Source organism: Aptenodytes patagonicus, chromosome Z, assembly GCF_965638725.1.
Source record: "Aptenodytes patagonicus chromosome Z, bAptPat1.pri.cur, whole genome shotgun sequence".
Lineage (NCBI taxonomy): Eukaryota > Metazoa > Chordata > Aves > Sphenisciformes > Spheniscidae > Aptenodytes > Aptenodytes patagonicus.
This window is the reverse complement of record NC_134982.1, coordinates 72568818-72582007: the sequence shown is the minus strand read 5'-3', so window position 1 is coordinate 72582007 and position 13190 is coordinate 72568818.

Here is a 13190-nt window from a genome sequence, read left to right as displayed (position 1 = left end):
GTAACGCTGTGGCCCATAGCTGAACAGGGGGTGCTGTGAAGGTAGCTGTAGTAGAGGTTGTTCCAGGATCAGTCAGTGAAACACACTGGACCCGCAAAGGCAGCAATTGCTGGGCTAAGGAGCTGGAGTACCTTTGTGCCTGTGAGCTGGATTGCGTACAGGCACGGTCTTTGTTGAATGCCATGAGGGTTTCCAGCCTGTCAGAGAGACAGTGGCTGAGCTGATTTCAGTGATAGCCTGCCCCAGCCCCCCCCCCAGACACGGATGGAAGTTTGTTGTAGAACTAGTTATGCTGAAATTTCTGTGATTGTTCCTGCCGAAGCCCTTGTGTGTAGCAGCTTGTTCAATGGAGTGTGTGTAAACACAAGTATAGGCAGTGCTGTCTGTACAGGTGCAGGTATGTGGGTGTACCTGTGTGTAAATATACATGTACACGGAGACACGGTCCGGTTAGTAAAGCGCTGTGTGTGCATAAAGTAAAACTGTTCAAGGAACGGTGAAGAACAGGACTTAATGCCGTGCCTCCTTGCCCGGCAGCTGAGTTGGCCGTCGTGAGCTTGGGTGCAGGAAGGTAGAGACAGTGCTAGTGTCCATGTGTAGACTGAAACGTGTGGCACGGCGTCTGAAATGTGCTGTGGACTGGGATTTCTCTTCCTTTTGGACTTGGTGTGTTGCCCAAGGTGATTTCCCCTAAAAACGGGAAACGGTGAGGGGAGAGGGGCTGCTTCTGCAGAGAGCAGCAGAGACTCACTTTACGTGGCATCCCACATAGCGGTACTGCGGATGCAGGCAGCTGCCTGGTGCTGCCGCTGTTTGGAGAGAGCACCGTGCAGGTACGCGAGCGGCAGTTGCTCGCTTTCGTGTGCTTGGAGGTGAGGGACTCTCCTGTTGTGTCTTGAGCTGAAGAGGCTTGAGGAGAGTGAGGTTGCCTTCTCCCGAACCACTGACTCTGCTTGTGTTGCACGTTAGTTGCTGGGGGGTGAGGATGAGGTGTTTCAAGCACATGAGCGTGCTCAGTGCTAGGACTCGACCCTGCATGTAGCACACGCTTTGAGAGCAGGGTTGGTCCCGGGCTGCGCAAGAGCTCCGTCCGGCTTTGGTCCACGATCGTGGCAGGGAGGTTTCTCTGGCGAGACTGTGGCGAGTGAGCGTCTGCGAGAAGAATGCCTGTGCAGGAGCGCAGAGACTGCCCGGCAGCACTTGTGCCTGGAGCTCCCCGGCGTTTCATGAGTGTATCTGGCTGGCCCTGGAGAAGCCCTGAGTGTGCGCACGCCTGTGAGCTGAGGGGGGTGGGAGGGCTTTAGGTAGCTCTCACGCCCTGCTTCGAAACCGCCTCCTGCGCTGCCCAGACTTCCTGGGCAGGAGCCCTTGCTGGCAGGTTTCTGCCACCATTTTGTGGGAGGGAGCCACCATTTTGTTCAGTGTCGCAACCTCTGCTTCCTTTGTACCAGGAAGTGTTCAGATATAAAATCATAGAATTATAGAATCATTTAGGTTGGGAAAGACCTTTAAGATCATCAAGTCCGACTTTTAACCTGACACTGCCAAGTCCACCGCTAAACCATGTCCCTAAGCACCACGTCTACACGGTTTTTAAATACCTCCAGGGATGGTGACTCAACCACTGCCCTGGGCAGCCTGTTCCAGTGCTTGATAACCCTTTTGGTGAAGAAATTTTTCCTAATATCCAATCTAAAACTCCCCTGGCACAACTTGAGGCCATTTCCTCTTGTCCTATTGCTTGTTACTTGGGAGAAGAGACCGACACCCACCTCGCTACAATCTCCTTGCAGGTAGTTGTAGGGAGCGATGAGGTCTCCCCTCAGCCTCCTTTTCTCCAGGCTAAACAACCCCAGTTCCCTCAGCCGCTCCTCATAAGACTTGTTCTCCAGGCCCCTCACCAGCCTTGTTGCCCTTCTCTGGACACGCTCCAGCACCTCAATGTCCTTCTGGGAGTGAGGGGCCCAAAACTGAACACAGTATTCGAGGTGCGGCCTCACCAGTGCCGAGTACAGGGGCACGATCACTTCCCTACTCCTGCTGGCCACACTATTGCTGATACAGGCCAGGATGCCATTGGCCTTCTTGGCCGCCTGGGCACACTGCCGGCCCATGTTCAGCCGCCTGTCAACCAGCACCTCCAGGTCCTTTTCCGCCGGGCAGCTTTCCAGCCACTCTTCCCCAAGCCTGTAGCGCTGCATGGGGTTGTTGTGACCCAGGTGCAGGACCCGGCACTTGGCCTTGCTGAACCTCATACAGTTGGCCTCGACCCATTGATCCAGCCTGCCCAGATCTCTCTGTAGGGCCTTCCTAACATCAAGCTGATCAACACTCCTGCCCAACTTGGTGTCATCTGCAAACTTATATAAACTTATATAAAAACTTATATAAATGTAAACTTACATAAAAATATATACATTTATATACAATGCATACAATATGTACATAGTTAGAAATAGATTTATAAAGGAGTGTATTAATATGCATTTTTATTTTTACATAGATACGTTAATTATATATATATTTATAGAGGTATATAAATTAAATATTTATAACTGTAAAAGTATAGGTATAAAGTGGATAAACCAGTCTTTATTAAGAGCTAATGGAATGAATACTTAAATATGAATAAAATGTAATTAAACAAAAGCAAAAGGCAGGTTTGGGCCCTCTACTTTGCATGGCTGCAGAAAAAGCATTGACCTGTCAGGGGGACACATAAGAGATGGCATGGAGAAGTTGGGACATGCCCAAGGGCTATGAACCTCTCTGAGATGGCCACCAAGCAGGCCTCGGCACAAACCCTGTCATATGCCAAGAAGAGAGCTGTCCTGTGAGCCAGAGTGAGAGGGCCCTATGCCTGGGCAGAGCCCGATGGGATAGTCACGCGGTACGTATCACTGGGGCAGGCTTTGGGCATTGCATGGCCCTACCAGACATGGGCAACACAGTCTGCAAAAATGGAAGGCCAGAACAAAATTCCCGTGTCAGAAGAACATGTGTGTGGGGACAGTGAGGAAAAGACCTGAAGAGGATCACAAAAAAGACCACATGTGCTTCCTTATCCTTAGGTTGATGCCATAGATAAAAGCCAGAAGACTGAGCATGCAATCAAGACTGTCCTGTTAGACAATGATTACTGCAAGGCTTCAGGGCACAGACCACAGCCCTCTGGGTCCCTTAGGGACCAGAGCTCCTGCAGGAAGAGCAAGTGGATCAGTACGAGCGCTGGGATGTTGCAGAGCTTTTCAGCTCAGACTGTGATTATTTTGGGGCCCAGAGGAGCAGGATGGTGGTGGTAAAAGGGCTGGTGGGGCTTTTAGTTTTGAATAACAGGGATGATACTCTGCATTTTGCTGGGAGTCTCATGGTGCGTATGGACGTGGGGGATCTGACAAATGCAGAACTGCTGAGCAGGGCAAAAGGGCTGCATGGCAGACTAGTGTAGTCTGTACACAGGAGAGTCACTCCAAGCCGCATCCCCTCATCTGAGGATGTGCTACTTGTTCATGCACACATCATCTTCCTATCTGAGGGGATTTTTAGACAAACAACAGCCTCAGATATCCCAAGGCCTGTTCCCATCCATCCATTGAAACACATGCTGAAGGAGTGTGTCCTGGGCAGACATTGAGCAGGGCTGGTGAGTGCAGTTGTGCACTGACATGGGCTGGTCACAGTCCGGGACTGCTCCTGCATATTTTGTACACATCTGTGAAGCATGGAGAGAGGCAGAATAGGGGATTCTTTGCCCCGCAGGTCATGCTCCATATGTGCTGTGTGCCTGTTTGCATTTAGGCACAAGCAAGGCTACCTGTCCAAGCTCTGACAGTGCTGGTACGCTTTTTGCATAGGTGTTGACTGCGCAGCAGGTGTGCTGTCTGATTTCCAAGCAGGAGCTCCTCGGATGGGAGAGCTGCCCCTCAGAAGGAGAGGCCCTCCCTCCAATGGCCGTATGTTGAGCCGGCCCGGTGCAGATGCTGGGTGTGCAGTGGAGGAGGAAGAGGAGGGGAAGGACGAGCTGGAGTGCACTGCTGGGGGCCAAGAGCGTTGCCTTGTTCCTAGTGTTGTCATCCCTTGCTCGTATTTCGCGGGGCTGTTTGGGTCAGCCTGAGGGACTGAGGAGAGCTCTCGAGCAAGCCATTGCTGCTTAGCAATGGCTTGCTTTTTTTGTCTTGGCACTCGGTTCTTCTGCTTTGGTTGCTCTGCCTTGCTTGTGAGAAAGGTTCCTTTCTGGAGCTGCTGTTTGCTAAATTTCAGAGGTGCTGCCCAAGTCCCTGAGTTTCTCCTGCCTCGCTCCTGTGCTGAATTGTCAGCCCCTGTGCTTGTTGGGGGCCATGGTTATGAGTGTAGCAGTGCTGTGCCTGCGGGCCCCTTTTTTAGCCTGCATCACCACCACCACCGAACATGGCTGAGACCCATAGAGAGAGCCCCTGGGACCACAAACTCCCATTTTTCACTCGGGGGTTTTTGCGTGGCTGCCTGTGTCCTTGAGCCCCAGAGGAGTACTCGTCCAGCTGCCTTTGCAGGCTGTTAGCAGTCGAATGGCCCAAAAGTCTGGGCTTGCATCTACTCTGTGAGGCAAAGTGCATGCTAGACATGTGGTTTGGGGGCTTGCCAAAGCGGGGTTCCTGCATCCGTTCAAGGGATGGCCTGTAGCAGCATTGCTGAGGCGTGGCAAGGGGAGGTCGAGGCAAGAGGCCGTTAGGGAGGCCAGGGAGGTGGCCGGGCTGTTGCTGGGGGCCAGTCCGGTGCCTGCAGGGTGGTCTGTGCAACCAGGATGGCCGTGCTGTTTCTTTGGTAAGCAGGGCAAAGGCAGCCCGGCTCCGTAGGGTCAGGGTGGTGCGAGAGTCCCTGGCGAGCCTTGGCAGGAGGAGCGAGGGCAGGCTGGAAACCTGTGTCTTCCCAGTGTTGTAAAGCGAGATGGTCAGCCTGTAGGATGGGAGTGAGAAACCAGGCTGTTCCCCGGTGGGGCCCGACCTAACGTGGGAAGGCGATGGAGAGGCTCTGGCTGTCTGCTTTGCTGATTTCTGAGGTGCGCTGCGAAAGGAGAGGGAGGTCTCCAAGGTTGGTGTCTGCTGCTGACGCCTTTGCTGAACTGCCTGCGGGCCTGCATGACCCAGCAGTTACAGGCATGGAAATGGTTGCAAGTCCTTCTGAGGGCTGTGGATGAGCTTGGGCCTCACTGACTGTTTTCCCCCCTGTCCCCTTCCTACTCCAACAAGGTCGTTTGCCACGCTGTTGCTTGCAACGAGACTGTGCCAATTGCTCAACTGGTGGCCCGGCAGAGGAGTTCCAAGAGGAAAATGGGACGGCAAGTGAACTGCCAGATGAGGCTGAAGAACACGTCTCCAGTCACGTTAGCAGGTAAGCCCCAGGCAGCTGTGGAGGGCCTGCCTTTGTGAAAGAACTGTGCAGCTGCTGGAGCAGAAGTCTCGGCCGTGAGGGTGTGTGACTAATGGCCACGAGCTGCGTGGTCCCGGTGAAGAGTTCCTGGGAGCGGGGAGTGTTGTTGACAAGGGTGCTTGTGCTCGCAAGCCATGGGCAGTGAGGAAGCCCTTCTCGAGCGCGTACGTGAGATGTGAATGATCTTGGAAAAAAAAGTTCTTGGAGGATGCTTGGCTTCACTTCGACCTGCCTGTGCTTCTGTGAGAAACGTGGTTGAGATGCAGGCGAGAAGTGTGTCAGTGAGCCTGCTCATTCCTTGAGGCTGAGCTCGGCTCATTGTGGAGTGGCAGGGATGAGCCATGCCCTCGCAGTGAGAAGGAGCCCCTTGCAGCATCATCTGTGGCTGTTTGAGCAGCTCCTGTTGCTGCTGCAAGTGCCCTGGTGCTACGACATTGCTGATGCCCAGGGGCTGCTCTCTGTACCTCTGTGCCTTTTTGCATAAGCTGCTGCAGCAGTGTTTTCCCAGAGCCTGTGGGCCAGCTTTCCCTCACTGATGAGCTGCTGTTGCGTTGCTGTCAGTGGGGTATCCCAGGGTCCGACCCAGGCAAGGCCCATCTGCTTGCGAGTTGGCAGCTTGGAGAAACAGTGGGTCTTGCAGTTTGTTTGTATTCCCCTGTTCTTGTCTGTAACGAAGGGTTTGCTGCTTCTTGCTCTCCTGCGACCACGCCAACAGTCTACCCTCTAGTTGGGAAGCTGAAGCGGTGACTCATATCCCAGTTAAATGACAACGATGGTAAATGCACGTTGGTTCGCTGTCTTGCGTGGCAGTACCCCTTGGAAGTGTTTGAGCCCGCCAAAAGTGGTGTGGTACAGCCAGCAAGTAAACAGCGAAGTGACCAAGAGCTTGTTTATCCCAGCGTGGCCTGAAGGCCAGTGTGGCGTGTTCCTCTGCAGGTGTTAATTGGTAACCTCTGCTGTGTGGTGGGAGTTTGGGAGGAGGGTGCTTGCAAGCCAGGGTAGAGCAGCAGAAACCCTTTGGGCAGCGGTGCAGGAGGTGGCCGAGGAGGTGGGGTTAGGCTGCACGTGCCACACCTCTGGGAGCGGCTGCTGCCGTTGGGAGGTAAAGGGCAGCCTGACCACGGGTCCCACCTGAGACGTGACCTGTTGTGGCACTTTGCAGGTGTATGGCTTTTCTGAGAGTGTAAGGAGAGACGGGTCTCCTGTTTCTTTGCCTGCTGCAGCGCGGCAGTGGAGATTGTGGTTTGTGAGTCCTTGGGTGCGAGCCACGATGCCATAGCAGAGAGACCCATGACTGTGGCTGGGAGCACCCTTCTTAACTGTCTTTTGGAACATGTGGACTCCCTGGAGGGAGTTACCTGCTGCGCTTGGAGTCTCTTTGGGTTGGGTGGAGGAGAGCGCTACTCATGGCTACGTCTGCAAACTCTTTAGGAAAGCCCAAAGGAACTTTGCGACAGCCCAGGCCTTTGAGCATGCCAGAAGAAGGCAGCAAGAGGCCTGTTCCTCGCCCGCCACGAGGCAGAGGAGTGGCGTGTGGAGTGGTGAAACCCACTGTGGAGAGTGCCCGGTCTGCCTTGCCTCCAGCCGCTGGGAGTGGACCATCTAAAGAAATTCCCATGCAGAGGCACGTCACTGTGGTAAACAGGTCAGTGTGTGCACGTGTGTGTGTGTGCGCGCGCGTGAGCGAGGTGAAATGAAGTGTGGTGGGCCCTTGGATGCTGCCGTGCCAGCAGTGCGTTTTGGGACGTGGGAGTCCAGGCTCCCGCCCTTGCAGAAGATGAAGTTTGAATGTGGGTTGGTACCCAGGAGGGAGACGGGTGACCCTTTGCCTTTTTGGATGCTGCCGCAGTTACCCCATGCTCTTGGCCTGCTCCCATGCCTTCTGGGGAGAAATCTGGCCAAAGGTGTCACACCAAGGGTGTGTGGGGATGTCGCTGTTTCCCAGGCCCAGGAGAGAGCTGTTGCGGCCAGCGCGATAGAAAGCAGGAGGAGGTTTGTGTGTAGGTGACAGGCGATGCTGCGTGTTCAGGGTCATGGCTGTCTGCAGGTGGCTGCTCTTTACCTCTTGCCTGACTTCTCCGTTGCAGCATTAGTGTTTGTGGCCCTTCTCGGCGTGCTCGCACCCAGCAGCTGCTCGACCGTGTTTGGGTGAACTGAGACGAGGGCTGGAGCTGCAGTTTTGCTGGGTTAGCGGTACATGCTGGTTTTCAGCCCACTTTGAGCCTCTCTAATCCAGGCGGCTTACCCAACTGCTGCCCCATCATTTCTCTTTCTGTGTTGTTTTCGGCTGCCCTGGGCCATCAGCTGATGGTGGCGAGAAAGTGTTTGCTGTTCTCTCATTGTGGCTGCGCTAAGTCCGCTGGAGCTGGGATTGTGGCGGTAATCCTCTGCAGGTCACCAGGATGGGTTAGAAGTCAGCCTTGCATTGAATGGAAACGGCAGCGGTGTGCCGCTTCCACGGCGGCGTAGCTGTGAAGGGCACAGAGCAGAGTGACAGCTTAATCCTGTAATCCTGCCGTGGTGCCTGCTCTTTCTGGAAGACCCACAGAAAGCAGGCGCGTCCTGCCCCACTCGCCTGCGTGAGTCCCGTGTGCGTCAGGGGTCTGGGTGCCAGCGGGGGAGATGAGGATGTGCTCAGAGCGCTTGTGAGAGCAGCAGCCGCTTCAGCTTTTGTGCCTGAGCACGTAGCGTTTTACTGACGGCTGATAGCACTGCCTCGTAACCTTCCTGCTGCTCCGCAAAGGGCTCTTCGCTATGGCAGTGCTCTGCTGGTCGTGCTTTTTGGGAAGTTCCCCGCTGTGCTGGTGGAGTGGGCCGGTGCCCCGGGGAGGGGGAGGCAGCCTTGGGGCTGCCGGGTGGATCTGCTGGGGCTTTGGTCTGCGGCAGGGCTCCTCCCGAGGGCAGGAGACACTCCTTGTGTCCGTGGGCAGTTGGGCCGTGGCCGTAGCAGCAGCTGTTTGGAGGTGCCCAGGCAGAAATTTGGAGGAATTAAGAGGCGGGTGGTGATGGCGGCAGGAGCCAGAGGCTGTGAAGCTGAGGTGAGCGAGGGAGAGCGGTGGCAGGAGCGGCGAGGAAGCCGGAGGAGCTGGCAGCGGCCGTGTGAGGAGTGGAGGGTTTGGAGGTAGAGGCCAGGGAAGAGAGCCGTGCTGCATGCGGCAGGTGAGGGGAGTGTGGCCGGGGCCCCAGCAGGAGCAGGGAGACTCCAGATGGGCCTCTGTCTGCACCACAGCTCCTAACGACATGAGTGTGGACTGAGCTAACCCCTGTTGTTCTGCTCCTGAGCGAGCTGGGTGGAGCCGCAGTGGAGAAACGTGTCAGCAGCTCTGCTCCCCGTTTTGTCGAGGAGGCTGCTGCAGCAGAGGAGAGAAGGGCCAAGCTGTCCAGCTGTGCAGGAGAGATTTGTTCTGCAGGTCCTTCCACCTCAGGTCCCTCTTGAGCCAAGCACGGTGGGACCAAGTCTTCAGACCATGCAGGCCCTTGCCCCACCAACTTCCTTGTGCCTGTGCACCCAGGGGCCCGGCCCTCGGGCTGTTGAGGGCTTTGCTCCCCACCTCCCTCCAAGGCAAGGCCCATGGTGTCTGGCTTGGGGTCGTGCCACCACTGTCCACCACCGTGCCCCTGTGCAGAGTGCCATGAGGCCTGGCTTTTAGCCATGCTGGGCTGTGAATTTCAGGCTCCTACTTGAATAGGAGAGCCATAAGTCCTACTGTTGAAGGCAGGCAGACCTTTGCCACCAAGGCAGCACCCTAGGACGTAGCCCTGGAGCAGTGCCAGGCTTTGTTCCCCACTACTGAGTGCTGGGGCTTGGCCCTCATGCTGTGAAACGCCATGACCTCCCTGTACTGGGCACTGCTGGGTCTGGCCCCCACTGGCTGTGTGAGACATTGTTCCCCCAGCTCACCCCAAGCCCAACACCATGGGGCCTGGCTGCTGGACCATGCCTTGGGCTGCTCTGCGTCCCTTTGCAGGCAGGTTTCAGAGAGCCAAACTCCCCATGCCACATTTTCCACCACAGGGGACTAGGTCCCTTGTGCTTTTCCTCTGTGGGGCCACTGGGGACAGGTGGGCCACCCTAGGGCACAGTTTGCCAATGCTTCCCCAGCATGCATGCCCCCCTCCAGAGGGGAATGGCGTCTGCAGAGCAGCACCCCACACCTTCCTGCCTCTCCTCCCAGCAGTGCTGCATGACGGGGGTTGGACAACCTTGCTGCCCGACGAGACCCAGCAAGACCTGCCAGTGACGCACTCCTCAGCAGCAACAGTCCTTGGCAGGGGCAGGACAAAGCAGGAGCCTCTGGGGACACTACTGCAGGAAAAGTCTCAGCTTTCTGTCTCCACCAAGGTGCAGCCCTAGCACCCACTTTCTTCTTGGGGTGGGATCAGAAGAAACTGGCCAGCCCTCTGCCTCCACACAGCAGCATGGCATGGCACCACCGCTGCTCCCAGCACAGGCAGCGTGTGTCTGGGTTCAATGACATGTCCTGGGGCAGGGAAGCACCCCATGGTGGGGATGGAGACAGGCACCATGGAGAAGACAGCGTGAGGGACCATCAGAGGAAGCTCTGGAGACATTGGGAGAGCAGCCTCAGAAACCTGTGCCCTCAGCATCCCACCTTACTGCATTTTTTTTCCTCCCCAAATTGTTGATAATCTCAGAGGAGGATGACTTTAATAAAACGGAGCAAGCTTTTTTTATCTATGAACCAAACAGTTATAGCATAAGCTTCTTTGTGTAACTACAGTACACCATTTCTCTTACAATAATTTTTAACCTGCAGCAATAGCACATCCAGTGGCTGGGCAGGGGTTCCAGAACACCTTTCCTAATTCAGTGGAGGGTTTTGCTATCCTCAGTCAGAAAGCAAGGGGGCAGCAACCTCCAGTTTAACAGTGAGTACAGTTAACTAGACAGCAAAATCATAAAGCTGTGCCCAGCAGCAAATGGCCTTTTAGAACTAAGGTCCCTGTTTTAGTTGCATGGTACTTTAATGACACTGCTTTGTTTTGTGCCAACACTTGGCACAAAACTTGGCAGACACCTGGGAGGATATTTATAACTAACAGAAACTAAAGCAGCTCGCTCCAACAGGCAGATACAACTGAGACTTTGGATAGGCTGCAGTTTAAACCTCAGGCTGCAGTTTAAAGTTTATGACCAGAACTGCTGACACACCACAGTTACAAATTTAAAGAGATTGAAAAAAAATCCACACAATGTTCACTTATAATCCAAAGAAGCCTGAAAAAAATTTTAAATGTTTCTAGAGGAGAGCAAATATGGCAAGCCATTGTACAGAGCAGTGACATAGGAGTGACGACGAGCCATGGGAAGGAGATGGCTGATAAGGAGTTAGGAGGAGGATGGAGGTACAAGCAGGAGCAAAAGGTTGGGAAGCTGAGGTGGAAGAGTGCAGAAGAAAAAAGCGTCTCCCAGTCGACTGAAGCAGTCTCCTCTCCTGTCACAGGGCTGATGGAGGCTCTTCAGTTCTGGCATCTCCTAGGTGAAATCTGTTTCCACACCTTTGTTGCAGATGTGCTGAGACTCTGTCAGACAACCCCCTCAGCATCCAGAAGTTTTGTTCAGGAAGTGTTGGGGTGCAGCTGTGGGCACTGTGGCTTATGAGACTGAGAGTCATAGGAGACTTGCTACCAGCTCTGCTCCATGTTTTGTTGAGGAGGCTGCTGCAGCAGAGGAGAGGACAGCAAGCCATGCTTTTGTGTCAGAGACGTGGGAACAGGACCTTCAATGCAAGGTTGTGTAGTGGCTCATGTGACTGATTTGTTTCAACTTGGCCAGTTTGAAGCAGGACTGTCAAGATCCATGGCTGATGTCCTTGCTGCTGGGGATGTTTTGTGCCCCCGGAGCTGCTGTAGTTGCTCGTGCTTTGGGAATTGCAGGGAGGTCCTGACCTCAAAACAGTGTGCAAATGAGCGGAGGTGTAAGCAGCGTCCCCAGAAATCCTGGGCTCACACCAGCCTCATAGGTGGCCAGCACAGACTTGGGGGCACTGTTCCAGCAGCGGTGCCAGCCTGTGCCTGTGATCGTGGCTGAGCATTCACAGCACAGGTTGGCTGAGGAAAGCCCTGAAGGCGACAGAGCTTGTCCCTGCTCCATTTCCCTGTCTGGGGTGAGGTGTTGTCTGTGTGCAGTTTCTCTGGGTGTGTTTTCTGACGCCCGCCCTGACCCCCCTCTTATTACAAGGGCCCCATGTTAAGTCAGCAGCCTCCTGGTCAGAGCACTTGTCTGGCCAGACTGTGCCTCATCCTTGCAGGCTGTTCTACCTCCTTATTAAACTCTGTCTATAACTATTTTGTTGTTATCGTCGTTTTTCCTCTCTCTCTCTGTGATACCCTAGCAGACTTTTAAGCTGGATTTCTTGGTTAAGAGGTGTGAGAGCCAGTTTCTGGATAGGCCAAGTGTATAGTACCAGCTACGAGAGAGGCCGGGGGGGGGGGGGGGGGGGGGGGGCGGAGAGGGAGAGAGAGAGAGAGTGAACTTTGAGCCCAATTAGTTGGTGAGAAGGCACAGGGTTGGCCCATTTGTATTATTCATGTTGATGCTGCTTGCCTGTATGTGGGTGCCTGCAAAGGCATTGCTCGATGTCTGTGTTGATCCATTTGCAACAGGCTGGTCCTGGGAATGAGAAAATGCAGCCACCGCCGCCATGCATTCCAGCATTTGGTCATTCAGCCCCAGCAGGAGGAATCCCCATGTGCTACAGTCCACCAATGGTCCGCAACAAGAAAGCATCCGTTTTCAGGGGCCAAAGCTGTCATCTGATGATCAATTTGATGTCCAAAATGGCTCCAGCTGCCCTTCAATTCAATTTCCTTCTGACTTAAATTTGTCTGAAAGTTTTTTGCTTAGCTGTACTTCAAAGTGTATTTGTCTAACTGGTGATTAAATCCACTTGGAAGTCAAACCATGGGATTTATCACGGCCAAACCATCTTTCCCATTCTCAGACACCAGTTCCCCTTGATGGGAGTGTGGCATGACCAGATTGCAAGGCACAACCTTACATGAGCAGGAAGGGAGGGACTGCTGGAAATCGTCCACTCTGCCTGCAAACCAGATCCTTGCTGTTCTCCCAGCTCAGAGGAGGACAGGGGTAAAATTCACTGGCAGATCATCATTGATATAGGCAGAACATCATGGCATCTTGGAAGCACCAGAGTTCCTGGATGCGTATTGAATTGTGTAAATATTAATCCTCCACTGAAGCCTATGGTGCCTCACCCCAAAATGGCAGATAACGTGACCTGGTACCTTTTCTGCCCACAGGCCACTTCAGGTGTATTTCATGCACTTAAACATGGGGTGCAACCCTCTGGATCCCTCCAACAGTGAATTTCTGGGTCATCTGGAGCCCCAGCTAGGAAGCTCTTCCACTTGCATTGCTTTCTTTCTTTTCCTCTTTCCCTTTGGCAGTCAGAGCACTCTCATTTAGGCTTGGATAAAGGTTTTGAGGCCTCCCTGCACACGGGTAGGACTGAGGATGTGCCTTTACGCTCACCAAGCAACTTTACAAGAAGCCTCACATGGCACCTGTGCCACAGCATATGTCTGCTGGCTGCCTCCCCGTGGGCGTGTTAGGGTGCCATGCCCACAGCTTCGAGGAGATGTCTGTCAGGTGTGATGCCAGAGCCTCTTAGCAGTGCTCTGCTAAGAAGGAGGATCATAGTTTCATCACTGCCTGCTTCTTTTCAGTTACTGGAGAATTAGATCATACTTTCTTTTTCAGGACTATGTATGATGATGAATTTTTTGGTCATGTCTCCTGA